Raw genomic sequence first — 24,342 nt, 5'->3', positions numbered from 1 at the left:
CAACGGCAACGGACCTTCAAAATTCATGCGGCCTTCAGACCAGCTGAAGAGAAAGAAAGCTTGATAGAAAGGCGCTCCACGGCCGAGCGGGTGCATCCAAGCCAAGTGCAATGCAAAGGTGGTGCAAAGCATGCCGACACTGGGGTCTAGAGCAGTGGTGACGCCTTTTCTGAAGTGACCGCTTCTCCATCTGGTAACCTGATGGACGAGTCAGGGTTTGGCGGTCGCCAGGAGAACGCTACTTGTCTGACTGCCAAGTGTGGAGTTTAGTGGGGTTGTTTTTGGCCCCTTAGTTCCGGTGAAAGGAACTCTAGAAGCTTTAGCATACCAAGACGTTTTGGACAACTCCATACTCCCAACTCTGTAGGAAGAGTTTGGAGGTGGAGTTGGATTTTCCAACATAGCTGTGCACCAATGCACAAAGCAAACTCCGTAAAGACATAAAGGACAGAGTCTGGTGTGGATGAACTTGACTGGCCTGCACAGAGTCCAGACCTCAAGCCCATTTTGGGACACCTTTTGGGATGATTTAGAGCAGAGACTGAGAGCTAGACCTTCTGGTCCAACATCACAAATGCGCTTCTGGAAGAATGGTCCAAAAGAAGAGTTGTACCATGAGATATTTACACAGAAACATTTAAGTTTTAATTAAATACATACAGGGATCATCCAGAAATACATACTGGAAATGCTTTTTTTTTCCCCTGAACAGTCTCTGTAGCACCACGGATAAAAAAAGATCAAAACTGAACAACACAAGGAAAAGTCCATCCGTCCATTTTCTATCCCTGCTTTGTCCAACTCCAGCTGATCTTGGTCTTCCTCCTGCACACTAAAACTGTTCAAGTCGGATTTTCATCGGTCGGATGTGACGAGACTAAATGTTTTTGTTTCGTTAGCCCCCGTAAAAAAAAAAAAAAATCCATAAATTCGCCTCATCGTTGTCTAAGCCGCAGTGTAAAAAAGTAGCGGCTTATAATCCAGAATTTACGGTCGGGGCATCGAACCTCCCTCAACCGTTCATCTGAGCAAATCGGGCTCTCCGATTGAGCCTCCCGCAAGTTTTTTAGATTGGAAGTGGAAGCGCTAATCCTTGCGTATAATCAGTCACGCAAGAAATACAGGCTCGTCGTAAGCGGCATTAAAAAGACCTCGGCCGTTTTTTTATTTTCCCGGAAATTATAAGTGGCCTATTAACGTAACACTCTGCCTGCATCCTTTAATTCAAGTGTTTCCTTTCAACAGATGCGCTTCATTCAGCGGCTTGTTCTATCCTCTCCGATTCATGCTTACAGCTCATAAATGTCTCCGGGTGCATCGGGGTTGCCGACGGCAACCCTTGCGTCAACGCGCCATCGCCGAGCGGTCGGCCGACATGCGAACGAATACGATCTCTAATTAAAAAACACGGCGGCGGCGGCGGGAGGGGAGGTTCGAAAAGCTGCTCGGCTACATGCGAGACGCACGCTGTTTGTAAATATTAACCGCATGGGAATCCATTACAATGACAATTAGATAGTAATGAAAGGCGAGGCAGATGTGGACTTTGCAAGGAGGCTCCTAATAAAGAGTTAACGACCTGTTTTGACCGCCGCCGGCGCGCCGCCTCAAACAACATCAACCTCATGCTCAGGAGAACAGATAGACACGCAATTACTTTACATCTCCCGAGCGCCGCGCTCGCTCCGGCAATCATACGGCAAGACGTGCTCCATTTGACCCAACAAAGGAGCCTTATTACCCTTCCATAATTGGAAACACCTCGCTCGGACGGGGCGCCGCGTCATGATTCGATTTACAATATTTACAACTCCATAAACATTTCGTCTCATCCTCCGTCCTTCATGCCTGCGAATTCCAGATAAGACCAAAGGTTGAAGCGAGCGCTAAATATACATTGGCACCGAGCAGATCATACGGAAGCGAGGGCCGAGTCGTTCCTTTGAGACGGAACTCCTCAGCCTCCGCGTTATTATCGAATGATGTTTTGTTGCGGGACTTCAAATCAGGGGTGGAATACAATCACCGGGGAGGGTCACGAGGAGATAAAAACAGGCTTTGTGGCGTTATAAGACTCTTCACCCCGTCCGTCCACTGCCGAGGCGGGTGGCATTGTGAAGGGACGATTATTGCAATGCTACCCAACATGCTAATTTGTAGTCAAAACTGAGAAGAATATGTGTCAAGTAAGACCAATTTGGACCTCCGGCGCTGTTTGTGGAGATCATTTTCATCACCGAGACGACAAATAGCTTAAATAAGCAATGCCGCTTGTTATATATGGACTTGTAAACAAAGTGGTTAGCATATCCGTCTCACAGCAAGTAGGTTCCTGCTTGGATCCCGACAGGACGCCTCTCTGGGTGGAGTCTACATGTCCTTCAGGTGTCTTTGTGGAGTTTCCTCACAACTTCCAACACCGTTCCAGAGGTCGTCTAAGGAGGTTCTCAGTCCACCCATGTCGTGGTGGATTCTGGTCCAAATCTTTTCTTGGCAACTGGATGTGAGCTTCTTCGGCCCTCATTCCAGAGGCGTCTTCGGTTCTGACGACTTGTGGGGAGTTTCTGACTAGAACTGCCGGGTTTTTGGGCGCGGGTCCAGGTTATGGTTTGCTCGTTGTGCAACTGGAAGAGTTGATCTGCAGAAACTAGGTGTAAGGACGATGGTATGTTAACGGGGAGCGTCGTTTGTTGGAACAAAAGAACAATTTGTTGGGTTTCCACGGTTTGGAATGTGAAGAGGTCGAGCTTTTGGATCACTTGAACTCATGTGGACTCATGGGTCCTTCCTTGTTGTTTGGAGGGTGCAGAAGATCCTGTTCTGTCTTGGAATTGATCTGTTCTAGGTTTGTGAAAGGTTGTGTCTTGTGCATACAGGAGGTCCATCGGACACCCGGCATCGCCAAGACGAGTGATTGGTTTCATGTGTTGAAATGAGGCCCTGTGATTGACCAATGTGCACGTAGAAAACGTATGTTTGGGTCAGTTGCTGCTACCCAAACATACCTTTTGTAAGATTCACTATAAATTCCAGACAATAGAGCGCAGCTACTAATTTTTCAGAGAAAAAAGAAATTGTACATAAATAAGCATCAGGTTTCCATGTTGAAACAGATCTTAATGGATCAAGATGTTACAGGGAAGATTTTTTTGAAAACTTAAATAAATGACAGTAACATCTACAACAACTGGTACATAATGCAAATGCTCTTTTTGAAACAGATGCCGAGTTTCTGCCCGGCAGCTCGATTTCCAGGCTGATCGAATCAAATACATTTTTGCGCATCTCTGTCATGACGGGGTGTTCGTGAATTATCCTACATTCATTTGTCCACTGTGACGGTATTGGCGGAAGGAAGCTACTATAACTGCCCTTTAAAATAGCTATAAATTAGCACTAGCGTTGTAAAAGCTGCAGATCTCAAAGTGTGCGAAAAACGTAGCGGCTTACATGACGGAATTTACGGGACATGTTTGGAGTCTTGTTCGGCACTTTTAATGCGCCAGGTTTGGGTCTGAGACTACAAAAATCTTTGCCGTATTGCAGAAAACGCTTGAACACATCTTTTACAAAACAGGCCCAAAGACAACTGACGTGTTCAGCGAACAGGAAACTACAGATTCAACTACAGTTTCATCAAATCTGGCGAGCAGTTCGGAGCAATAATACAAGATCACAAACCTGCGGGGCTACATTTCCAAAACACCAAGCTGCTCCCCTGTGAACAACACCTGGCGTTCAACGGAGTCCTCTCCAAAACACCGAGGTCACGTAACGCCGCTCGACTTTAAGCACTCGTGACTGTTGATGCACACAAATAGTCAACACTCATCTGGCTGCTCTCAAAATCCTCACCAGAGGGAAAAATCGATTACTTACACCGCACCGAAAAACAATCAGCGGCAAAAACAACATCATCTTAGCCACAGAAACACACCGACAACTCAGTGTTCTAGATTATTAAGCCACTCGGAGGAAACAACAAAAACAAACCTTAATGGAATATCACGCTAAAGGGAACTTTAATCCCGAAACTTGAGCTTTATTCACAACAGGGATAAAAACTGCCGCCAAACTCAGGTTTCATTCAGAGTCCAAATGAAAGCAAAGACAAACAAAGAAGCGTCATCGGTACGATTCTTCAGGACCCGATTGCAGGACTTTCACGCGCCGGCTTCTTGTTGAAGTTACGAGCTGTTTGAAATGTTCAAAACCGACAAGAAGATCTGGCGAGAAGGGAAGTCAGAAAAAAACAGGGAACTTACAGAAACGATGATGTTGATAACTGAGACGATGACACAGTGACCAAAGAAGGTGCAGGGACCCTGATTGCTGCTGATCAGGTTCAGGTGAAGTCAATCAAATGTTGGAAAGCAGCTGAGTGAAGCAAGTTAGCAAGCCGGAGCAGCAGAAAAGTATAGATTCCCTAAACTATGACGAGAAGTATGAAGCGACATTATCTCAAACTAACGTTTTATTCGTTACTTTCCCAACGACTTGGTGATCTGAATCGTCTGAAGTTCACCCCGTCAACTTCTGCACTCCCGACCGTAACCCGAAACGTACCTCAACTTCCACTGCAAAAGCAATTTTTAGTATTATTTAAGAACTTGTATTATAGGAAATGCATCAAAATGGTGATTAATAGTGAGGTGGAATGTGAAAATAATGGGAATCGTCTGCCACTTATCTGGGTCGCGGGAGCTTACCCCTTCTGTCAGGGTTCACCCTGGTTGCCGGTCAATCGCAAGGCCACATGTACAGACAAGCAACTTTCACTCACTCGGGACAATTTTCCCAATTTCTACTGCTGCATGTTTTGGGACTGCAGGGATGAAACCGGAGAATGATGTCAACTCCACACAGAAAGGTTTCCTTGTTAGTATCGATCCGGGGTCAGTGGTGCTGTATATCTCCCATATGGTCTAGCGGTTAGGATTCCTGGTTTTCACCCAGGCGGCCCGGGTTCGACTCCCGGTATGGGAAGATTTGCCTTTTGGGGGCGACACGGCGCAAGGGAAAGAGGGGTCGTCCTCGGAACCGAACATTCCTGGAGTGTCGAAGCTGTTGAGCAAGATGCTAACTGTGCCGCTAAGAGGCTGCTAACTGGTTTAAATGCGGAGAAGAATTTCCAGCAAGGGATTAATAAAGAGATAAAACAAATCGGGCCAATGAACCAAGTTGAATTCAAATGTAACAGTCGCACATCTGCAAAGTGGTCCCGGATACAAGGAAGAGCTTCACGACAGTCTTGCAATGTCCCTTAAATTTCTGCAAAAAAGTGCAAACCACTGCACCACCACGCTAACCGCTAATGGAAATCATCCAGTTAAAACACAAATGCTGCTATATTTTAAATACAGTACATCAGAATGTGCCTCTCCTCTTCGGGCACATAAAGACATGGATGGGCTTTCTTGATGAACTCTTCTAGTCTTGGCTACTGGACTAGAGTTTCTTCATCTGAAAACGTTTCAGCCCTCGTCCCAGAGGCTTCTTCAGTTCTGATGACCTCTGCTGAGTTTTCCCTGGCAGATTTTTGGACGGGTTGAGGTCATGTTGGATTGTTGTATAGTGGAAGAGTTGATCTGCAGAAGCTCAGTGTGAGGGGGTTCTTATGCTAATGGTGGCGTCGTTTGTTGGTGACCAAAGAGCAGCTGTTCTGGATTCCCTGGATTGGAATGTGAAAAGGTAAAGCCAAACAAAGAAGTTCTGGTGGAATCCCGTCTACTGTTAGCTGAGTTCAACATTAACTATATGCAACTTGGTGTGGAGAGTGAAGGGCCCCAAAAATCAGTTCTCAAGGTATTTGGAATACATGCTCATTTTGTCAAGAGGCCTTATGATGCTGAAGTCTCGCTGACTGTCCATGGTTTGCTGCTGGTGGACACTTTACAAACTTATGGCGCAGATTTTGACCTTCTGATGGCTTCTCATAAGCATCTCAGCTTTGACATACCGAAAGGTAGTCTCCGAGAAGGTCAACCATCATCTCCTGTGTCACATGATTGCAGAGCTCCTGATCATACGAGTCAGCATTCCAAGTCATGCTTAGTTATGCCCATGGATAGAGTCTCAGCTCTCAATTCTTTTCTCAAAGATCAGGAGGCCTTAATTAAACTTGAGTGCCATTGCATCACATGAACTGAGGTTCACCTTGAAGTTACCAGGGGCCGGTTCTAGTGGTGGATCTGTCTTGGTTGTTTGGACGGTGCAGAAGGTCCTGGTCTGTCATGGTATTGTTCCCCGTACGGTGTTGTACATTTGTGAAAAGTTTTTCCGAGGCCCCTCCTCTGTTCAGAGATTGTTTTTCTGTTTTGACATTCTCTGACTCCTCTTATTGGACATTGTTGTCTTCAAAAGAATTTCCCTTGTCCATCCGGTGTAGGTGGACCATTGAGTTATCACAATCCCCAGTGCAGGTGACAGTAGACACTGCATTTTCTAACTTCTGTTTTGTTCTCCAGATGTTACAGCACCGAACAGAGAATCATGTGGACGTTACTGGGCCAACACGAGGAGATTTTGACAAGAATTCCCCATGATCTGGATGAACCTCCCCCGACGTGGATGGTGGTGTGCAGTGGTTGGCGCTTCCACCTCATCATGAAGGAATGAATGAATACATTAAAAAATGTTCAAACTAAAGCAATATCTTCCTGATTGATCAACCCAGGGGTCGGCAACCCGTGGCTTTTTAATCCCACAAATTCGGCTTCCTGTGGCTTTTTAAAATGGTATTTAATTAAAATTAAGAAAATTTAGATTAGAATTTAAATTAAAAATGGATTTTGGTGAATTTTCTTTTTTAATGTAATTTTAATTTTGAAGGTCATGCTGATCTTGTAACATTTGGAGTTTTCTGCCGCTGGATCATTTAAGTTCACCTTTTTTTTTTTTTTTTTTCCATAAATGCAAGACGGACTGAAAATTAACCTTCAACCAAACGTCTTTTTTTTTGTAGTTGAAAATGTTTGGTTGCATACAGAAATCACATGTCTCTGCAGGTGTTCATTTGTTTAAAAAAAAAAAAAAAAAAAAAAAAAAGTGGCACAATATGTTTATACATAGCATAAAGGCCAAAAAAAATAAAAATAAAATAATGCCGTTTTAATTAATTTTAAATTTTAAATTGCATGGCTCCACTGGACAAGGCAGATATTTTCAACAAACAATTATGATCCAAGCTTTGGACAAAACACGTCAAGCTGCTACAAGTGCATGAACATGTTGTTACCATCACGACCCAAATCGACATTTTGTTCACATAAGAGAAGATAAACTTTATTGATCTCCATAGGGGAAATTCCTTTGTCACAGCAGCACCACAGTTGTAATGTTAAAAAATAAAAAGGCTAAATAACTATGAATATAAATATAAATAGAGAACGAATAAATTGACAGCAACAACAACATCAGGGATGATAATGGACAACATAAAGGAACGGTAAGGCTGAAAAATACACAAGTAGAACGAAATGACGGTATAAATAGAGTGACATTAGCAATGAGAAGAATAAAATAAGGATAAGAAAGACATAAGAAAGTCCTTTCCAAGATATAATCAACAAATGAAAGCCAACTTCACTGAAGGGCTTCTGTTAATTAAAGAAAAAACAAATGGCGTGAAAGAAAAAAAATAAAAATAAAAATCTGATTTGGACGTATTAGCGTATCCTCGTAGGCGTTACGTTAGCTTAACATCCGTAACGTATGTATTCCAGGGGAACGCTTCTCTTCTTTTACCAGCGTAAACATGCTGTCAATGAATCCAGAAAAAAAAAAAAAAAAAAGGTGACTGAAGCGCCAGATACCAGAAAAAAAAAAAAAAAAAAAAACACCATCTGCTGCAGAGGCCCTGCTGGAAAGACGGAGCATACTTTCTTTCTTGGCTGTAATTTTGAGTTTACAGCTCTCCCATGGAGGGCTTGGAGGGGTGCTAACAGACCTGCTGCTCGGATCCATAGTGTATTTGCCTTGATGAGCGTGCGGCTGTGTGCAGAAATGAGGGCTTTCTGCTGTTGAGGTAGTACACTACATTAGCATCTGCTGAGCCATACGATGGGAGATAAATCTGCAACAGGCGCGATGCATCTTCATTAAAGTCACCACTTACCACCTCACGGAGAAAACTGCCAAACTGTCGTCGTCCAGATGCCACATTTAAGCCTTGTTTTTTTTTTTTTTTTTTTCTCGCTAGGGTTTGGGTTGGCTCGCGGGGGGTCTCGGACATGGACGAACAAGTACGACTCCATTCGGGACGGCTTTGTACCGACGCCAAGGAAATGTAGACATCCATCTTGGTTAAACAATTTCAAGGTAAGATAGAAATTTGCATAGACCTTAATGGCAGTGGTGAACAATTTGAAAAAAAGAGGAGTGCCTATCCTGCAGCTGGGATGCATTAGTAACCAGTTTGGACAGTTATTTCTCAATATTACTCTGTCAACCCAAATTAGGGCGCTATTCGGGGGAGACATGTTTTTTTTTTTGTGCAAGATGAGTCTTTGGACAGCTGGGGAACAACAGAATGACAGCGGTTATAGATGGAGTGTCGTCGCCGCTTCTTTCATGACCTTGTAAAATTGTTTCTACTTCTGCCTTTTGTTTTCGTTTTTCTTCAGCGGGGAGAATGACACAGAAAGTGAAGCTGCAAATTGCATCCGCCGGGTTAAGCACAGATTGTATTTTCGAGTCATCGGTTTTCCTCTCAAGCTGAGGAATTTGAGAAATTTATTTTGCCGTGCTCTTGCGCCGCTATCGTCTGAAGACGTATGGGAGAAACTGAGACTCCATTGCCAAAAAAAAAAAAAAAAAATCAATAAAATAAAAAACCTACAATTAAATGATAAAAAAAAAAAAAAAAAAAAAAAATCAATACAATAAAAAACCTACAATTAAATGATAAAAAAATAAAATAAAAAAAGTCAATAAAATAAAAAAAACTACAATTAAATGATAATAAAAAAATCAATAAAAAAAGATACAATTAAATGATTAAAAAATCAATAAAATAAAAAACCTACAATCAAATGATAAAAAAATAAAATAAAATGAAAATCAATAAAATAAATAAACTACAATTAAATAATAAAAAAAAAAAATCAATAAAAAAAAAGATACAATTAAATGATCAGATTTGTTTCTATTGAGAGCTGGATTCCGCCAATGTTAGGGTTCAGTTTGGTGGTGTCGGGATTGGTTCAAGCATCTTGGGGTCTTTTTGGCGAGCGAGGGAAGGCTGCAGCAGGAGGTCCGCCGGCAAATCGGTGAGGCATCTTGCAAAACGTGGTTTCAGCATCAACCTGTCGGGATAAAGAAGGAGCTGAGCCAAAAGACGAAGCTCTGGATTTATCGGTAGAGCCACGTTCTTACGCTCGCTTGCGATCGTGAAGTGTCGGCGGTGACCAAAAGAACCAGATCACGGATAATGGCGTGCAAAAAGTTAGTTTGAGGGTTTTCTGGGTCTCCTTTGGAAGAAGCTCATTCCTGAAGAAGACTCAGACCAGGCTGGTTGGATGGTGAATTCACCTAAAACAACAATTCCTGCCATTTTGTTGGCATCTTGAGTAACATGGATTACACGATTCCTGTTTTTTTTTTTTTTTTTTTTTCGAATAAACACGTTTAAATACTTCAAAAACAGAAAAAAAAAGGAAATGGAAAATACCCGAGTGATTGATTTTTTTGGGCTTCGTGTCACACTGCTGTGGCTTTGTGACCTACAATCCGGCTCGGAAGGTGCTGCGTGGGGAAAAAAAATATATCAATAATTTTTTTCCACACTGCCGGTTGACGTCTCAAAAACTTTAAAACAAAACTGATAATGGGTGGGAATAAAATAACTCACCAAAAAAGCTCTGGACAAATTTGTCTGCTCCTAATATTTCCAATAACAGGCAGATCCAACACAATCTCCTCCATCAAAAGCCCTTTACACAAGAAAAACAAATCAATCTAAGTCAGATTTATTATAACTCTGTTATCTGACCAGGGGCGGGGAGACTTTTTGACTCGCGGGCCGAAAGATGGAATAGAAGTACATGTAAAATCCGATGAATTAAAAGATTTGGAGATTATTTTTCCAGTGCATCAGTTGTTGTTGCTTTTCTCAGGACGGATCCGAGGATTCGGTGCCTTGATTTGGATCCGAGCTTAGTTGGTGTTCCCAGGTTAGCATCTCGCGTGCTGTTTACAAACATTGCTAATCGCTAATTTGAAGGCCAGCATAAAACTTACTTCGGTACTTGATTCTTTAATCGCGTTTTTTCTGTGAAATGAGTTTGCTGGGTATAAATTAGCCATCAATCTCTGAGCCGCGGTCGCCTGTTCATGTGCTGACTGCTCACTAGCATAGTTAGCATTGCTTTGTGGCAAAGTGACGGCTAATATCGTATTCTTTTAAAACCGCAGCGGTTTCCTGCCGAATCAGGCGTACGAGCGTTGATCGGACTTCGGTGCAAAATATTTTGTTGTCTAGTCCTTATGAAAAACTCACTGTCCACTTTAAGCTTCCCTTTTGTAACAGAAAGATTTAAAGGGCAAAGTGAAAAAATGACATAAAGAGTAACACACTGCACTCCAAAAAATGTCAATGTGTATGGGGAACCCGGGTATTTCAGAGAAAAGGTCAAATAAATGAGATTTACCTTATTTTCACAACTATAAGGCGCACATAAACGTCTTTGATTTTCTTCAAAATGTGCAGTGCGTCCTGTTTGTGTTGTTGTTGTTATAAGGCGGACGTAGCGTGGGTGGATATAAAAGAACGGGTACATGCGTTACGCAGATCATCGTTGTTTTAGCAACCCTGAAAATGTCAAAGAGACACGCTTATGAAGCACAGTTTAAACTGAAGGCCACCAGGAACATGGAAATCGGGAAGCCGCGAGAGAATTTAAGATTAATGAATCGACGGTTCGCAAGTGGAGGAAGCTGGAAAACGAGCTCCGACAAAGTGGGAGAAGCGTTTCGACGGTCACCATTCGACTAAAAGCGGTAACGCTAGCAGAAGAAATGAAAATTGAACATTTCCAAGGAGGTCCGTCTTGGTGCTTCCGTTTCACGAAACGGTGCCATTTTTCCATCCGGACCAGGACTACGGAAACGTAGCAACTTCCAGAGGATTATAATGAAAAGCTGTAATAGAGGACACCATGAGAACGTTAAAGGGGGAAGTGCGGGCGTGGATTGTATATAAAACCCGCGCCTTATAATCAGGCGCGCCTTATATGTGTGTAAAATGCAGTAATGGCACTCATAACTGAGACTGCGCCTTTTAGTACAATGCGCCTTATGAAAATACGGTAATTGTATAAAATTTGAAGTTCGCCGGACCATATTAAAAAGCCCAAGGGGTCGTATATGGTTTGCTGTACTTTGCCCATGCCTGCTTTAGACACACTTGAAAAAGGGGAGTTTCTTTTTACAGTATTTGAGATCTGTGTCCTTTTGGTCCAAAACAAAAGTGTCCTTTGTCCAATCAGATCCTGAGTTTGTCTTCTGGAAAAACTTCTCAAGTATTAGTGCATCAGTCTCTATTTGAGGGTGAATGTTGTATGTGTCCATATGTGGTAGGCCATGGTCACAAGTCAATGTGAAAGATAATGTACAAGTAAATGATTTATACTGTATCTTCACTGACAACCTGTGACCACAGAAGTACGTCCTGTTGGTCCAGTGGAGAAAATGTCCACCAGTTACAGACAATTCTGCGTCCCTTCTTCTCCCGTATAATTTATTTTCTAGAAACAGCAGCATTTCTGTCTAAAGGTCACATAAAATCTCAGAAAAAGATACGATGTGTTTCCGAAGATGACACCTTCGGGGCGTTCCTTTGAAGACAGCGATGTCTGGATTGTGGCCAGAGAAGACAAGAGGTTTGAGAGAAACATCTGTCCAACTGGAAGGACCTTCAGGAAACAGTCAAGACCTTTCACCGGTTTACCTGCAGATCCTTCAGCAACGTGCACACCACCTGGTGGGATCAACAACTCAAACTGGGCTCAGTCTACATCAGGGGTCGGGAACCTCTGGCTCGCCAGCCAGATGTGGCTCTTTTGATGACTGCATCTGGCTTGCAGATAAGTCTTAGCTGACACAATAAGTAACAAATCTTTCAGCTTAGATCCATACATTTATTTTACATTGTTCCTGGTCAGGGTTGCGAATGGCGGCAGCCAATCCCGGCAGGGTACGCGTGGGTCCGACTTCAAAACTCTTACTTCTATCCGATAATGCAGCTGCCTACGCAAGTTGTGTATCCGATAAGAAGGAAACTTTCTCCTTCTAAGGAAATAGTCGGCTAGCTAATTTATGCAGAGAATGAGAATGGTGAGAAGAAAAAAAGACGGCGGGTTGTGTACATTTCAACAGGAATGGACGGAGGAATTGGCCTTTGCAGAGAGAGCAACTCCAACTACGAGAAACCTGGGTGCCGTCCTGGACAACCAACTGTCATTCTCAGCGAACGTTGCAGCAGTTGCACGTTCCTGCAGATTCCTCCTCTACAACATCAGGAAAATTTGCAGATACTCATCCAGGCTCTAGTCATATCTTGTCTGGACTACTGCAACTCCCTCCTTACCGGTGTCCAAGCGGTGACCACCAGGCCTCTGGAGCTTCTTCAGAAAGCGGCAGCCCGCCTGGTGTTCAACCGTCCCAAATTCTCCCACACAACTCCCCTTCTTATGTCCCTTCACTGGCTCCCGGTAGTCGCCCGCATCGAGTTCAAATCCCTGGTGCTCAACTACCGGGCGGTGAACGGGACAGTCCCATCTTGGTCAACCCACATGTCCCTGCCCATCCCCTCCGATCTGCCACCTCTGAGCGACCGTCCACCCCATCACTCGGAGCCGCCGGCTGCCGTTCGAACCGGTCTCGGCTACTCTGTGGTGGAACAAACTCCTGAAAAGGTCAGAACAACGGGGTCGCTGCCCGTCTTTCGTCGTGAGCTGAAAACATACCTCTTCACCGAGCACTACCCTACTATTCGATCTTAGCCCCCCCCAAAAAAAAATTACAATGAAATGGTTCTGAGACGGCTATTTGGTTGACTGGTCACTTCTCACTTCCGACTACTGGTACTTCGGATCTTTTGTGACTGAATTGCACTTTTTGTAGGTCGATTTGGATAAAAACGTCTGCCAAATAATTGTAAAGTAGTAAAGTAATTGTAAAATAATTGTAAAGGGAAGAGCAGTTTCTGCGTACGTGTGTCTAATATGCAATTATAAATTTTCAGCTATTAAACGGTCTAATATAAAGCGATACTTCGAGACACTGTGTGCTAAATTTGCTTTGAAATGTCCACTTGGGGACAGAAAGCACGGCAAGAGCAGCTTAGCAGAGCGCAAGCCAGTCTGCAGCAACTCCGCCTACGGACCCGACAGGGTGACCGGAACTCAGCTAGCTTTGCTGCTTCTTTAGCACTAGCGAGTAACGGAAAGCCCTTCACAAATGAATGAATGAATGAATGAAACTTCCGCTCACCACTTAGCAACCAGGCTGCAAAGCCATCAGCAAAACCATGTAGCACCAGGAGTCGCGTAAATGGTACTTTGGTATTTTATTTATCACTAGTCAACTCCAGTATAAAGATGTAGACCAGACCTGGGCACTTTACGGCCCGCGGGCCACATGCTGCCCGTTTTGCTTTTTTATCCGGCCCGCCAAGCCATTTTCTTTGAATATTTTTCGTATTTTTAATCAATATTGAATTTACAAACACCTGATTTTTTCCTTTCGTTTAATTTTGTGTGGATGATTTTATACAAAATAATATCAGTACATGTATATACATGTATATGATCATCGATGACTTTTAAAGTTAAAATTAAGTGTCAAAAAATTAAAAATTTTAAATGGCAATTTTAATTTTGTTCAATTTACAATTTACACCCAGGTGGCCCGCGTATAAAAATTAAATAAGAAATGTGGCCCGCCAGTCAAAATAATTGCCCACCCCTGATGTAGACTAAGGTCTTACTTGAAAATTCACACATTTAGTTGTATTCAGTGTTAAAAACTATGATATGGCTCTCACAGAAATATCATTCGTGGCTCCGTTAGACGAAAAGGTTCCCGAATCCTGGTCGAAATGAACGAATATTCGGTCTCGATTCTTACCTTCCTTCCCCAAACCTGGACCAACACCCAACACTCGTATTCTGTATTGTCTGTCGGAACGTCCTCAAGGACAGAAACCAAGTCCAGCTGTCGCGAGATGAGTTGAGATGTAGATCTAGATGTCATCATCTGAACGCGGGAAACCTTCTTAGACGTATTTCCTGATTCGAGATCGAAGTCATCTGAAATGTTTTCGCAAAATAACCTCGACGCAACGGTCGGGATCTTATCCGATCACCCAACGCAGGGACCGATTTCTTTTCAATTTTCCATTTACTTCATTTATTATTTTAAAAAGACCTTCAATTTGTGGAGTGCTGGTTAGCGTAGCTACTCTGAAAATTGTCAAATTGAATGTACCTTTGCCAGATTGCGTAAACCGATCACATTTTTATCAGATCGCCTGCTTTGTACGAGTGGTTTTTCTTGTAGATGCAGGTGATTTTTGACTCTGTTGCCGAATCTTATATCTTGCACAGCAGAGTGGAGATACATTTCTGGGACTCTTTTATAACACAGAGGCAAGATAATGGTCTCAAGTGGTTATGTTTAGCTCTACATCATAGAGAGGACGCATAGCATGGCAGATGGCTCTGGTCTCAGCTCAGACTTAATAATACTTCTGCCAAGGAGGTTATGTTTTCTCTTGGTTGGTCCATCTGTCTGCAGGAAAATGCAAATCCGAACTGATTTAAATGAAACTTGGAAATTAATGCTCGCCATAGAAGGCAAACCCGACGAGAGGAACCACTGAATTAAGTGGGAAACTTCTTCTGTGAAGGCCTCCCTCAAAGTAAACACCACATCGAGTGCCAATCTGCTTCTGGAGGCTTCGGTCTACAAGTCTTGTTCTTTCCTGACATGTTTTGTGGGACCACTGATGAAAGATAGGAGTTTACAGCATTCCAAATTTTCTATTTTAACCCATCCCACATGTGAGAGTCAGTGAGTACGTTGCGTTCCCTTGAAAACATTTCTGAATTAAAAAAAAATATCTTCTTCTTTTCCGTTGGGCTGCACCCATCCAACCCTCTCCTCTGCATCCAACTAACTTCCCGTCCTCTTTCCATCCATCCATAAGTCTCCTCTCTGGTCTTCCTCCGAACCTCCCGCCTGGCAGCTCCGACCTCAGCGTACTTCACCACCCCTCCTCTGTCCAGATCCAAAGCATCTCAGGATGACTTTATCTCCAAAACATCTTTCAGGCGCTGCCACCTCTGATGGACTCCTTTGCGCTTCACTTCCATAGAGAACCTCCACATCTTCACTCTCTGTTGCTGTCTCTAAACCGTATGATATCGCTGTTCTGACCTCCATCTTGTACACCTTTCCCTCCATTCCTGACACTTTTCTCGACCTCCTTCGGTCTCTTCACCTGTACCCCTATCTACTCTCTTCAGCATCCTACTTCTTTGCTAACTTTGCACTCCTGCACTTCCGGTCATCTGGAAGCTCCTCCTGACCAAGCAAGTCTGAAGTCCTCCCTGGAAAAAAAATATTGCAACTTACCTTTTCTGCTTCAACCACTTTGCTCTGCCTTGGTCCATTTCATCTTTGTCATACTTCACCCCAGCATCTGATGCTCGTCCATACAAGATGTAGTCCACCTGTGTGCTCCTACCTCTGCACTTAGGAGTTGCCCTTTGGTCCTGAATCTTCTGGGAAAAAAGTGCTCAATCCATTTGCATCCTTTTTGCAACATCTGCCACTATCTGTCCCTCTGCACTCCTATCCTGGGTACCAAACCTGCCCATCTCTTCTTCATCACCTCTATTTCCTGCACCAACATGTCCACTGAAGTGCGCACCGATTACCACTCGCTCACCTTCGGGGATATTTGGCATCGCTTCATCTAACTCACTCCAGAATGTCTCCTTCTCTTCTAACTCACATCCCACCTGTGGGGCAAAGCTACTAAGAACATTGAGCATCACACCGTCAATTTCCAGCTTCAGACTCATCAGTCTATCTGACACTCTAGTTACCCCGAGGACATTTCTAACAAACTCCTCCTCCAAGATAACTCCTGCTCCATTTCTCTTCCTATCAATACCATCATTAGACACCTTAAAACTTGCTCTGAAGCTTCTAGCTAGCCACCTTCCCACCTTGTGGAAACAGTATCATGTCAACAAAATCTCCAGCTTCTTCTGTCAAAATCCCAACAATTAAAATAGAATGTCCATTCTTCTTCTCTCCCATTCTAACCTTTTCTTTCCGCGACCTACACTAGCCCGATTTCCCTCGGTGAGTCTCCGGGATGTCAAAATCAAACCCACACTGGGCCAAAACTCAAAACTGGGACAAAGTCACGGGCCTACATTTATATTTGTCGAAAAAAAACAATAACAATAAACCTTTTCAGATGGACCCAAACAAGTTTTCCTTAAAAACAGAATACGGACCAAGCAAAGCACCTCTTTTCATCTCCTCTACTTTCCGGTGCCTTTGAGTCTCGTCCAGGTCCTTGTATTTGTCTCGGTATTTCCTGACATCTTGTTGTCTAACGTTGTACTCCTTGTTTCGAGCCGCATTGGCTCCACATTTTAGACAAACAGGGCTTTCTTTTACAAATGTAAACAGATATTCTGCTTCCCAACTGTCCTGAAAGCGCCTTTCTTTTCACCATTTGTCAGAGGGGTAGCACATAGTAGCATTAGCATAATATCGCTATGACTACCGTCAACAGAGGAGAGGGCAGAAATGGGTACCAGTTGTGATTTTCGCGCCAAAACACCAGCAGGACATTCTGGGATTTGTAGTATTAGAAGTAAAATAATGAGTACTTCTTTCAAGTCAACATACTTTTCTCACCACGTCCGGTGATGTTGCGGTTCAAAATTAGAAAAAAAGACAAACCATATTTAGTGAGCTCCCAAACCCGAGCAACCATCGTTCAGGAAGATGTTTCTCCACGAGTTTGCAGAAAATGTCATATGACAATCTGACAATCTGAGCATCTCTGTAGCGTTGAGATAAGTGTTTATCTACCTTCTGGCGATGTAAGTATGAAGGATTCGGTGTGAGGATAATCACAGATAATGAAACGATCTCTCAGATTCTGATTAAAAAAAGAAGTCGAGATCATCCGGGTGGATGGAAGATGATGGATCAAGGCGCAGGTCTGCTATCACCGGGTGTTTACTTCACGGGGAGTTATCTCCTTCTGATCATGCTGCATGTTGCCGTTGACATTTCATCTACGTACCGCAGTAATTAACGCACCTCGGGGTTAAATTCACATGTTGCTTCAGTGAGAAATCAAACCCGGGCGAATAAAAAATCAACGCGGCCTTTGCAGAAACAGTCGGACGTAGATTCTGGTTGCTAAATTAGAAATGCTAAAGAACGCAGCTTGAAGTTATGACATGCAGACATTCACATTTCTGGATGATTTTAGGGAATGGGTGTCAAACGTACGGCCTGCGGGCCGGTAGCGGCTCGCCGGGGGGTCCAATCCGGCCAGGGGAATAAATATATAATTTGAAAAAAATATATATAATCATGAACTACTTTTTAAAAAAAAAATGCAGTTCCCATATTGTCTGCTAGGGATGCACTGTTTTAGTCAGTGGGACTCAGAAGTTTCAATAGACAATAATAAGGATAAGAACAACTTTATTTATCCCGATCGAAGGAAATTGTTGTGCCAGAGTTACAAGAAAAACATAAAAATAATAAATAATATTAGAAAATTGTAAAAAAAATAAAAAAAAAGGGGGGGGTAAGAAATACAAATAAATTATAAAGTGTCTGAGTACCAAGTGAAGACTATAAAGTGTCTTAAGGTCTTACGTACCAAGTGAAAGATAAGGAGTGCACAAAAATACTGCACATGCAGCTGTTATGAAATATTGCACGGTTATGAGTATATATACAGATAAATGATTACGATTTACAGTGAGTGGGTGAGTTTTTTTTTTTTTTTAAGATTTTGAGATTCCCTGCGGCTGAAGGGAATTAAAAATTTGGCAGCAATGCAGTGGTAAATATCATTTTTACTTCAGCAAGACGTCACAGAGAAAAGTGGACACGAAATCAAGGGTTTTCCATGAAAAATGGACACTTCTTATTTGTTCGTTGAGGTTGATAAGCAACCTGTATGAAGACAAAACCGAGGCGTAGTGTTGTTGAAATTGCACTTATGAGTCTCAGGTTGTTTGTCATGTATTTTTTAAAGAAACAGTTCATGACAGATTTGTATAATTTACTTGTTCTTCTTTACACTAAAACAAAGCAAACATTTGGACTTGGTGTTACTTCTAGGTAATTAACGTAATTTGCGGACGATAAGCCGCAACTTTTTTCACTTAAACAACGGTGCGGCTAATATATGAATTTTTTTTGGGGGGGGGGCGATGAGCTTCACGCTACTAAAACATTTATCCTCGTCACATTGGACCGATCAAATGACCGAGTCTGTTCAACTCCGACACCGAAGAAGACGACTTTTTCGGTTTTAGTGCGCAGGAGGAAGCCCGAGATAGCGATCGGCTAGCCGGTGCGGCTTATATTGAGGTGCGCCCAATAGTCCAGAAATTACGGTACGCTATGATTTTACCGGTTCGGCCCCTTTTGACATCAAATGAAGCCGAATGTTGCCAAAATGAGTTTGACACCCTTGATTTAGGGTCTCCAATGAGCCTCTGGATGTTTTTGGACTGCGAGACTCCACACAGAAGACCCGTACCTCCTTGCTGCGAGGCAGACGCGCTAACTGCTATGCTACCATGCCGCTAAAATAACTGGATGATTCTTTGTCTCCTCAGGAGCTCCATCAATCTAAAATTTCATTAAAAAAAAAAACAAAAAAAAAAAACTCGGGAGCTGCAGATAATGTCATATCAGTTCAGCGTGTTTTAAAGCCGCATGATTTGATATATTTCCATTTGAAAAATAGATGAAATGACAGAGGAGACTAATTTCCATTTTCAAATTTAAACACGAAACACCTGGATTTTGAGTGTCGGCTCCAGGTTCCCCCCGGAGTTTTGGTGTCTGCGCCGCCTCGCCCGGGTTCGAAGTATTGCTTCGCCAAATGCACCCGGTGGCTCTAATAAACCCTCCGCCAGCTGCCTGCTCAGCGGCAAATCTCAGACAAAGCTGGCAGATAAACGCAGAATTAAAGCGTCTGGGATATTTTGGGGATAGAAAGGGGGTCCGACTGGCCCGTTTTTCCTCTCCAAAATCGTGAGGATGGTAAAAGAAATATCCGAACCGACACTTCAGTGCCGTATCTCTTTTTGGCACGTTTTGCAGCACGTTTACGAACAATGGTGGGGATTTGGGGAAATTCAATGTGAATTTACAATATGAGTTTTTTCTTGATTTATTTCCATTCTTTCCTCTCTTGTCTGTCTCTGCCTTTTTTTTTTATTTATTTTTTTGACGAAATGTCATTAAAAAAGAGCTAACAAAGAGACGCAATCACAGCTCTGGATGGTGACAAACACACGAGTAGCATCCCAGACAGTTTGACTGGTTGAATATTAGCATTTGTTTTTTTCTTTCCGCTGTCGATTCTTGTTCCCCGGATCCAACTTTTTTTTAAATTTGTCCAACCGACTCGTCCTTGGTGACACTAATGACACAAAGTCGTCAGGACGGTGACAGTTTATCAACCGTTACGATAAGCTAATGTTTTGGTTCCTTTGTGTCTGCAGAGGTTCTCAGTCATGGTGAATTTTTCCCGAAATCTTCTTGTCTCGCCAGCTGGACTTGAGTTTCTTCACTTGAAGACGTTTCAGCCCTCAATCCAGAAGCTTCCTGAGTTCTAATGACCTGCGGGGGGAGATTTTTGGGCAGGTCGATGTGATGGAGGATTGTTTTGTAAGTGGAAGAGTTGATCTGCAGAAACTCTGGCGTGTTGTTCGTTGGAACAAAATAGAAACTCGGTGGGATGACCTGGATTGGAACGTGAAAAGGTAAAGCTGGACAAGAAGGTAAACCTGTTGGCTCATGTGGAAGGTACGAAAGGCTGGTTCTGGTGGTGGATCTATCCTGGACCAGAAGGTCCTGGTCCATCTTGGTATTGATCCCACTACGGCGTCACACGTTCGTGAACTCCTCTGTTCAGAGATGTTTGTTTCTGTTTTGACAAAGAAGGCTTCTTTGACTCCTCTCTGGAACCATCTGTCTTAGAATAAGTCCCAGAATACGGACGTTGCTGTCTGCAAATGACCGTCCCTTGTCCTTCAGGTGTAGGTGGACCGTTTGTTGGGTTCCTTCGGTTCATCTCAACAAACAACTCCATATATGGTATTTCCACAAGGGAGTTTACATAAAGCATACACTTTCTGTGCAAACTCTGCACAGAAAGGCCTCCTTTCCGAATCCAACCAGAGACCTTCTAGCTGTGAGGCGAAAGCAGAGGAACCGCATTGAACTCTTTTATTGGTCCTTTTCTGTTTGTTACCAATAAATCTTGCTGGCTTCAAAGTGCTCTGAAATGTCCACTCTGTACAACAAGTTATTTATTTTAGTTGTGAAAAGAAAGACGCACTTCAAACGGCAGATGAAACATCAAATTCAACAGACTTCAGCCAGAAGGTCGGAGTAGGACAAGATGACGTTGAAGCACGTCCAGGCACTTCAGAGTAAACTTAGTGTTTGTAATAAATTCACAGCATCTTCTTTGGGCTGCTCCCTTCAGGTGGACTCACAGCCAATCACCTCCCTCCATCTGACCATCTCCTCTCACACCAACTAACTGCCTGTCCTCTTTCCGTCCATCCATGAACCTTCTCTGGGACCTTCAGCCTCAGTATCCTGCTTCCCAGATCTTCAACGTGCAAACCATCTCGGTCTGACTTTATCTCCGGAACATCTTTTTCCATCTTCTTCACTTCCACATCTTCATGTCCGCCTCCAATTTATCTGCGTCTTCATTCCTCCTTGGCTAAACAACCTGTTTGTGAAACCTTTGCCAGCTTGCAACATCTGGAGATCAACCTGGAGAACACTCCAAGGACAAAACATCCATGCAGAAGATTCGAGAAGGTGGTGTCTACTGTCACCTGCTCTGAGGACTCTGATGATGTCAACATTGGAGAGACCAGCAACCTCTGCACAGACGGAGCCACCGCTTCAGGATAGGACTCCACGGTCCACCTCCACCTGAAGGACAAGGGACATTCTTTGGAAGATAACAAAGTTCTGGCTAGAGAAGATAGATGGTTCCAGAGAGGAATCAAAGAAGACATCTCCGAACAGAAGAGGAGGCCTCAGACACAACCTTTCACAACCAAAGTCACTGATGCCATACTGGGATGAATACCAAGGCAGACCAGGACCTTCTGCACCCTCCAAACAACCAGGACAGACCCACCACCAGAGGCAGCGCCCGCTAACTTCAACCTGAGTCTCAGTCCATGGGATCCATTTGTTTAGCTTCACCTTTTCACATTCCAATCCAGGGAATCCATGAAAGTTCTTCTTTTGTTCCAACAAACAACACCTCCATTAGCACAACGACTACCTGAGACCGAGTTTCTGCCCATCAACTCTTCCACTACACAACAATCCACCATGACCTCGACCCGCCCAAAAATCTGCCAGTTTTATTGGACAAACTCCCCACGGGTCATTGGAACTGAAGAAGCCTCTGGGACGATGGCTGAGACGTCTTCAGATGAAGAAACTCTAGTCCAGTTGCCAAGACTAGAAGATTTCATCAAGAAAGCCCATCCATGTTTTTATGTGCCCGAAGACAAAAATGTCAGAGGAGAGGCACATTCTGATGTACTGCATTTAAAATATAGCAGCATTTGTCTTTCAACTGGATGATTTCCTTTAGCGGTTAGCGTGGTGGCACAGTGGTTCGCACTTTTTTGCAAAAATTCAAGGGACATTGTAGGACTGTCTTGAGGCTCTTCCTTGTATCTGGGACCACTTTCCAGATGCGTGACTGTCGTCTATTTGAATTCAGCTTGGGTTCATTGCCTCCATTTGGTTTTATTTTTTTATTAATCACTTGCAGGGAATTCTTCTCTGCATTCAACCCAGTTGGCAGCCTCTTAGCGACACAGTTAGCATCCGCTACCCAACTTGCTTTACACACTAGGAGGAGCCGGGAATCCAACCAGGAATGTTCAGTTCCAAGGACGATCCCTCTTTCCCTTGCGCCGTGTCGTCCCCAAAACACAAATCTTCCCATACCGGGAGTCGAACCCGGGCCGCCTGGGTGAAAACCAGGAATCCTAACCGCTAGACCATATGGGAGATACTCACCAACTGACTGAGAACCTGCAACGACAACCCAGAGAACACAGAAGAAGTCGTACTAGTTTGGGTTGGATGTCAGAAGACCAGAGGAACCTGACTTTTGCCAAAAGATGAGAAGTTCACGGTCAAACACAAGACGGCTGTAACTAGCTTTTTGTTTTCACGAGTCATACGTCCTTCAGAAGGTCCTCTGTGAGAAAGATCACCGCTTTTCCAAGACATCTTTCATCGCGCTCCCGTCAGCCGGAGTCCACCTGCCATCGTCTCCAGGTAATTCTGCGGCGAGCGTCACGTCTACGGCTCCGCGCTCGCCATCGAAAACATCAATAACGCACGCCGGGAGTGATTTCACAAAAATCGATAGCATTCAATGCGCGTGTAATGCCCAGGTGTGAGCGGCGGAGCTGATGTATGGCCGCCCGCCGACAAGGTCACGCACAACCCTCAAAGTTCTTCAGACGCGCGCCTTAAAGCCATCAAATTAAACTCAATAAAAGCATTTTCGCGGTTTAGCGGTATTCTCAAATTAAGATGTGAAACACCGGGAAAAGAAGGGCAAGTGCAGTTCAAGTTCATCGCCGGAGGCTCATCTTTCATTCCTGCGGCGGCGACGCGTTTATGGGCCGCCGCTACACGGATCTGTCCGTAACAATGAGTGATGATTGGCGATTCATCTTTGCCGTGACGGCGTATTAAACAAATCACGACGCGAATCAGTCCGAGAGCGTTTTCAATGATGACTAAGCGTACAGCCACGATTGTGCATTCACGTGAGATGCTTACTGAGAAGAAAATTAGGCTGCTTTTATTGATATTTATTTCAAGAACTACTTTCGGCTGAATTTCTCGGAAAACAGAGTACAGCGGACCCTCGGTACTTTGCGGTTCGGCTCTCGCGCCCTCACAGATTTTCTTTTGTAATTCGGCCCGAGGGACTTCTTCAGCATTTTTTTTGTCAGTATTTGAAAATTTGATTTTAATTGATTTTTTTTATTTTTTTTTATTTTTTATGTTTTGTGAAATAGCCATAAGGAGAAAAAAAAAACAGTCAAAAATATAGTAAAATTAAACTAAATTTAATTTTATAAAATAAATAAAATACGAGATCTCCTTTGTTGGCATGCAAAGAATATGGTAAAATTAAACTAAATTTAATTTTATTAAAAAAAATAAAATACGAGATCTCCTTTGCTGGCATGCAAAGAATATAGTAAAATTAAACTAAATTTAATTTCATAAAAAAAATAATATACGAGATCTCCTTTGCTGGCATGCAAAGAATATAGTAAAATTAAACTGAATTTAATTTTATAAAAAAAAATAAAATACGAGATCTCCTTTGCTGACATGCAAAGAATATAGTAAAATTAAACTACAAATTAAACAGTTTAATACAAATTAAACTGTATTTTCAATGGTGGGCATCCTATAAAATGATCAATTAAAAATTGTAAAATATAATTTCTTTCCATAAATAATTTACATTTAATATATATATATTTTTTTAATTTAATCATTTATTGTTTGTGCAATTATCGAGGGTTAATATATCTGTAAATTTCCATTAAAATGATCACATCTCTACTTTGCGCTTCCCCATTGATTATTATTTCTCCGAACCTTGCTGAAGAGTGTTTTGATAATAATTTGTGCATTTTCCACATTTTCAGCATTTAAATAAACAATCCAGAAGGCTCTCGGAACCGTTGAATCACCGAAGCACCAACCGTGAGTCTCTCCCGCGAGCGAACGACAAGCCCCGCTGCCATGTTACCATTACCGTGGTGGATTTTCTCACAAGCTGGGATAATGTTCGAATAATAACGCTATAAGACACCAGATGCTGTGTGAAATGGGGCGAATTGATCAAATCAGGATCCCGGTTTCAGGCCCCGTGTGGTTTGTGTTTGGACAGTGGCGTCGGGTTTCGCATGATTCGTAAAACAACATCATCACCGCCGCGAGTGTTTCGATCTGCTGCCGCCTCCCACT

General features: G+C 43.1%; 2 non-coding genes across 2 annotated transcripts; one reads left to right on the top strand and one right to left on the bottom strand.

Moving 5' to 3' along the window:
- Nucleotides 1–4,914: 4,914 nt before the first annotated feature.
- Nucleotides 4,915–4,986, top strand: trnae-uuc (transfer RNA glutamic acid (anticodon UUC)). Its single transcript has one exon. It is a non-coding gene; the product is annotated as a tRNA-Glu (tRNA).
- A 17,289-nt stretch (nucleotides 4,987–22,275) lies between these two features.
- Nucleotides 22,276–22,347, bottom strand: trnae-uuc (transfer RNA glutamic acid (anticodon UUC)). Its single transcript has one exon. It is a non-coding gene; the product is annotated as a tRNA-Glu (tRNA).
- Nucleotides 22,348–24,342: the final 1,995 nt, after the last annotated feature.

This window comes from Fistularia commersonii, chromosome 8 (genome assembly GCF_037954325.1).
Source record: "Fistularia commersonii isolate RoL2024-O1a breed Wild chromosome 8, RoL_Fcom_v1.0, whole genome shotgun sequence".
In the NCBI taxonomy this organism is placed as follows: Eukaryota; Metazoa; Chordata; class Actinopteri; order Syngnathiformes; family Fistulariidae; genus Fistularia; species Fistularia commersonii.
This window is presented reverse-complemented; position numbering and strand designations above follow the sequence as displayed.